This window comes from Lipotes vexillifer, unplaced genomic scaffold, assembly GCF_000442215.2.
Source record: "Lipotes vexillifer unplaced genomic scaffold, Lipotes_vexillifer_v1.1 scaffold817, whole genome shotgun sequence".
Classification (NCBI taxonomy): domain Eukaryota; kingdom Metazoa; phylum Chordata; class Mammalia; order Artiodactyla; family Lipotidae; genus Lipotes; species Lipotes vexillifer.
In genome coordinates this window covers 186455-192645 of record NW_006799071.1, presented here as the reverse complement: position 1 = coordinate 192645, position 6191 = coordinate 186455, and the positions used below count along the sequence as shown (strand labels likewise).

At 37.2% G+C, this 6191-nt stretch overlaps 1 non-coding gene across 1 annotated transcript; it reads left to right on the top strand.

Annotated features, from left to right (window-relative positions):
* Window positions 1-3313: 3313 nt before the first annotated feature.
* On the top strand, window positions 3314-3386 carry TRNAG-CCC (transfer RNA glycine (anticodon CCC)). Its single transcript has one exon. It is a non-coding gene; the product is annotated as a tRNA-Gly (tRNA).
* The last annotated feature ends 2805 nt before the right edge of the window (window positions 3387-6191 follow it).

Below are 6191 nucleotides of genomic sequence, written 5' to 3'. Positions count from 1 at the left end.
GGGTGATTTCCACTATTCTGCTTCTGGTTTGTTGATCTGTTATTCTGTACCTCTAATCTACAGTTGATCAGTTGATTCTTCCTAGTGTATTTTTTATTTCAGTTATTATATCTTTTATCTCTGTTTATTTCATTTTTATATTTCCTAACTCTTTGTTAAACTTCTCACTGTGTTCTTCTCCTGAGATTTTTGAGCATCTTTATGATCATTATCTTGAACTCTATTAAGTAGATTCCTTATTTCCATTTCATTTAGTTCTTCTGAGATTTTGCCTTATTCCTTTGTTTGGAAACTAGTCCTATGTCTATTCATTTTGCTTAATTCTCTGTGCTTATTTTGATGTATTGTGTAGGTCCTTTATATTTCCCAATCTTTCAGAAGTGTCCTTATGTAGGAAACGTTCTGTGGGGCCCAGCAGCACACTCCCCTCTGGTCACTAGAGCTATAAGCTCTAGGGGCTCCTCCTATGTGGGCTCCTTGAGCCCTTCTGTTGTGGCAAGGCCAACTACTGTGGGCATGCAGCTGGGTGTGGTTGCGTCCTGACAGTTCAGTGCCAAGCCCACTGTGGGCCTGGGGGTCCTGGGGCTGGTTGTCTCAGGGTTAGTGCTGGATGCTGGTAGGCAGGTAAGCCACTGGTGCTAATAGCTTAGAGGGAAGACCCCAAGATGGTCCTTGCCAGCACCAACGTCCTCATGGTAGAAGGAGATCCCAAAAATGTTTGTCACCAGCTTCTCAATCCCCAGGAGGATTCCTCATTGCCCCTTACCTCTCTGAGGGGGCTCTACAAGATCAGCAAGTGGATATAACCAAGGCTCTTATCAAATTACTGCATCATGGCTGGGACCAGAGCACATGAGATTTTGTACTTGCCCATTAATATTGCAGTCTCTCTTTCTTACTGCCCTCCAGCTCTCCCATACACAAACCCTGCTGGCCTTCAAAGCCAGACATTCTGTGGGCTCATATTTCTGGTGTAGGACCTCCCAGGATGTGGGATATGGGGCTCAGACTCCTTGCTCCCTGGGGAGAATCTCTGCAATTGTGATTATCGTCCCATTTTGGGGTCTTGACTATACCACTTCTGTGCCCCTCTTACACATCTCACTGTGGTTCCTTTCTTATATCTTTAGCTGTGGGAAATATTTTCTTTTTGTTTTTGGGTGTTTCTCATAATAGATTGTTGCTCTGTAAATAGCTGTAATTATATGTGCCTATGGGAGGGGTTGAGCTCAGGGTCTTCCTGCTCTGCCATCTTGGCCACACACACCCTCAGTAGCATTCCCCTCTTTAAAAAGTAATGACCAAATATAATTTTTTTTCTTTAGCCAAGTGACTTTTGACTATTGACATACCCACGACAGTTCTGAGAATTCACAGGGAAAATTTCAATGTCTTGATGAACATCTATCAGTTTTTCCTAACTCTTGCTGAAGTTTCTTTAGTCGATCACTTCTGACATTCATTTTTGCTTCTACAAGATATTCCAATTCTCTTCAGTTCACTGTATTGTAAAACAATGCCAACAGAATACCAATGTTATTTTTGTATCAGTTATACATTACCACAATAATGATATGCAACAAAAACTACAAACCTTAGTGACATACAACAATATATATGTTTTGCCCATATGTGGTAGGGGGTTAGCTAGGTGCTTTTGCTGATCTCATTTGGGCTTGTTCTCATGTCCAGGAGTCAACTGGCTGTCATCCAATTTGGTAAGACCTTGCCTATGACAGTTGGGCAGACTTGCCTGTGTTTTACATGCCTCTTGTTCCAGCAGGCTAGCTGGCACATGTTTTCATGGCAATGGAAGACGGCAAGAACAGGCCAGTGCAGGTGCTTTTCAAGATCTGTTTGCATCATCTTATCTAACCTCCCATGGCCCAAAGCCAGTCAGAGGGCTAAGCCTAGCAACAGAGTACAAAAGGACATGGATATAAGGATAAATTCATAAAATAGTTAAAGGCCGTGAGAAGACTACATTTCTGTCATTTTGAAAAATCACCACATAGTGAAAAAAAAAGTGAGAATTATGGTTAGGAATCAACTTGAGTTCTTCATTTCCAAAAGAAATTATTTATGAGTTATCTGAAATGACATAGAAGAGTTCAAATGCCCTGTTTCAATTTTGGAAAATGCCTAAAATGATATTTTGAACTTAAAAATAATTTGAATGCAGTAAGTTTATTTTAATATCCAAAATAATAGAAGAGATGATGTTTTGCTTTATTTTGTTTTGTTATTGTTATTTTTGAAAGAACAGCTGATGTTGGATCTAAGAATGAATATAAATTACATTGTGTTCAGCTTATTAGCTCTTTTAATAGAACACTGAAATTACATATTGGGTACATGTGGGAATATCCTTATAATATGTGGTTCAGAATCTCCAACTATACTTAGGAAATGCATATAGAAAGCAAAATTAAAGTACATCTAGGGAAAAAACATTACAAAATCTATTTCCAAAACACTGTGTGGCCCTTTTCTCCTAACTATAAAGAAAAACTGTTTCTATAATCACTTGTACATAAAGAAATACATCTGTTCTACTACCCATTTTTTCTCATTTTTGCTTTAAAAATCTGTTACTCAGTAATGTAGATATTATAATGTAATGATTTTATAGTGGAATTGAGAATATTTTTAATTCTTAATTTTATTGAAGTGAATTTTTTTTTTTTTTTTTTTTTGCGGTACGTGGGCCTCTCACTGTTGTGGCCTCTCTGGTTGCGGAGCACAGGCTCCGGACGCACAGGCCCAGCGGCCATGGCTCACGGGCCCAGCCGCTCCACAGCACGTGGGATCCTCCCAGACCGGGGCACGAACCCAAGTCCCCCGCATCGGCAGGCGGACTCCCAACTACTGCGCCACCAGGGAAGCCCTGAAGTGAATTTTGATTTAAAAAATAATTTAAAGAAGACATAGAATAAAACCATCTCAAATATAATTTATTTATTATTTTTTGAAAATTTGAAATTTTCATAAGATAGAAAAATCAGAAATGGGACAGGAAAACTATTTCCTCAAACAAGAGAAGTCAAGTTATGGCAATACTGTCCCTGGTTGCCTTGCTAATTTTCTTGAAGTTATGTCATAATTAACCTTCCCTGAACACCGGTGATGTCTATTTAATCTAAAAAACCCATTTAGGTATTTATTATAAAATATGAAGGACTTTATTGGACATAACGTGCCCAGTGATAGGCATTCTTAGTGATTTATATCTCTTAGACATTTTTATAGACCCATTTTATATTTACTGTAGAGAATTTAGAAAATATCAGCAAGAAAGAAGAAAATAGGGACTTCCCTGGTGGTCCAGTGGTTAAGACTCTGCACTCCCAATGCAGGGGGCCTGGGTTCAATCCCTGACCAGGGAACTAGATCCCGCATGCTGCAACTAAATATCCCATATGTCGCAACAAAGATCTGCAACTAAGACCCAGTGCAGCCAAATAAATACTATATAAATATTTTTTAAAAATGAAAAAAAAAGGAAGAAGAAAATAAAAAATCACCTGGAATCCCACATGAGGGAGCAGGAGTATATACTTCCAGTTTTTCTGTGCATATACTCACATATTCATTAGTACACATTTTTATAGGAGTGAAGTCATATGCTGTTTTGCAACTTTCTTTTTTCACTTTACAATACTTTGTGAATATTTTCTATTTTATTACATGTTTTTCTGCTATGTAATTTTAATTGTAGCATAGTGTCTACTTTATGAATGTACCAACATTTTAGACAATTTATTGTTGGACATTTGGATTGTTTGTATTTTACCCTATTATGAACTCATTTATGATAAATATTTTTCCAGCTAAGTAAAATTGATGAGAGTTCTAAGGGCAGCTTATTTTTTGTTTTACTTTAAAATCTGCCTCTTCTGTTTTTCTTTTCCTAATTATGTTTGTAGTAAATTTTTTTGGTCTTGTTTTTGTTCTGTTTTTTTTTTTCTTTAGTTTCCTGGAATAGGTATAAGAACATGTCACTGAATTTTGCACATAAAGCATTAGTGCCTTTTCTCTGCACTCATGGTTCTCTCTGAATCTCCGTAAAGTTTTCTTCAGTTGTACATTTAATTATTTCTGCTGTTGCATTTGTTCTCATCTTTCCTTTAGAATTATGAACATCAATATATTCATTGTCATCCATATCTATCATCTTCTGAACTTCTCAATAATGTCCTCTACAGCCATGTCACACAGTACGTTGTGTTTAGACCAGCCATAGTGGAGCTTGTTAGAAATTCACAATCTCAGACCCCAGACTCTGCATTTTAACAAGAACCTCAGGTGATTCCCATACTCACTGAAGTGTGAGAAACACACTGTATAACACTGATTACATTTTCTTCAATGTAAATCCTGCTTTATCTGGTCTTCAGTGTAGATTTTAATTTAGTCATTATATTTTGGGCTTCCTTGCAGAAACTTTCTAATCTCAGCATTTAGTCTGCATGAGCCTCTATAAAAAATTGCCACAGAATGGGTATTAATTAAATAACAGAAGTGTATTTTCTCAAAGTTATGGAGGCTAGAAATCCAAGTTCAAGGTGCCAGCATGGTTGGTTTCTGATAAGGCCCCCTCTTTCTGGCTGGTGGCCCCCTTCTCACTGTGTCCTCACATAGTCTTTCTTCTGTACACATGCACAGACAGTGAGAGAAAGCTCTCTGATATTTCTTCTTATAAGGACACTAATTCTATTGGATCAGGGCACCATGCTTATGACCTCAGTTAACCTTAATTACTTCCTTAGAGGCCCCAACTCCACATACAGCCATACGGGGGTTAGGGCTTCAACATATGATTTTGGGGAGGACACAAACATTCAGTCCATAACACTCAGCATTTTTTTCATTCTATTGTGTTCACCCTCCTATTTCTTCTCGTTCTATTACTTTTTTTATCTCATGGTGCTGCTTTAGTTTTCTCTATTACTTTTCCCTTTCTTTCCATAGATATGTATATTAATCAATTTTTCTTTTTTTAATTGAGATATAATTAGCATGTAACATTATATTAGTTTCAGGGGTACAACACAATGATTTAATACATATTGTGAAATGATCACCACAATAATTTTTTTTTCTTTTTTGCAGTATGCAGCCCTCTCACTGTTGTGGCCTCTCCCGCTGTGGATCACAGATTCCAGACGTTCAGGCTTAGAGGCCATGGCTCACAGGCTTAGCTGCTCCGTGGCATGTGGGATCTTTCTGGACCGGGGCACGAACCCGTGTACCCTGTATTGGCAGGAGGACTCTCAACCACTGCACCACCAGGGAAGCCCTACAATAATTTTTTAATAATTGTAATGCACACAGTTACAATTTTTTTTCTTTTGATGAGGACTTTAGGATCTCTCTTAGCAACTTTCAAATATACAATACAGTGTATATACATCCTCAGGACTTATTTATTGTAGACTGGAAGTTTGTATCTTTGATCTCCTTTACCCATTTTGCCCACTCCTCACACCCCCTCTCCTGCTCCCCCACCTCTGACAATTACCAATCTGTTTTCTGTATCCATGAGTTCAGTTACTTTTTTTAAAATTTCACATAAAAGTAAAATCATATAGTATATGTCTTTCTCTGAATTATTTCGCTAAGCATAGTGCCCTCAAGGTCCATCCATGTTGTTGCAAATGGCAAGATTTTCTTACTACTCTTTCTTATATAGCTGCATTCAGTCTCCCTTCCCCCAGAGGTCTATATTTTTATGTCTTACTAATACCCACACAAAGAGATTCAGTCCTAAGTTTCAGTGCTTTACTTTACAGCAATCTCTCCTACATCACCCACAAAATTGAAAAATTTACTTTACACCAATCTCTCCTACATCACCCACAAAATTCAAGCTAAATTGATTAAATTTTGTGTTGATAAAAGCAAACAAGAAAGGATTAGTGTTGAAATATAAAATTAAAATGAGTCTTTTTATTCATTCAAGAATACAAAATTTTCTTCAAAATAAATATGCATTTGCAGTAAAATAAATTTACTCTAGACAACCAATTTAACACATTGATTTTCTCTTTCATTACAGGTTATATATCATAAATTAACCTCTGATGAAGTGATCACAAGACCAGTATATTCTTAGCTGGTTTCTACACATGATGTTGGAGTTTTTCACATGAAGATAGAAATTGGAGAACAGCTAGTCATTCTTTCTAGAT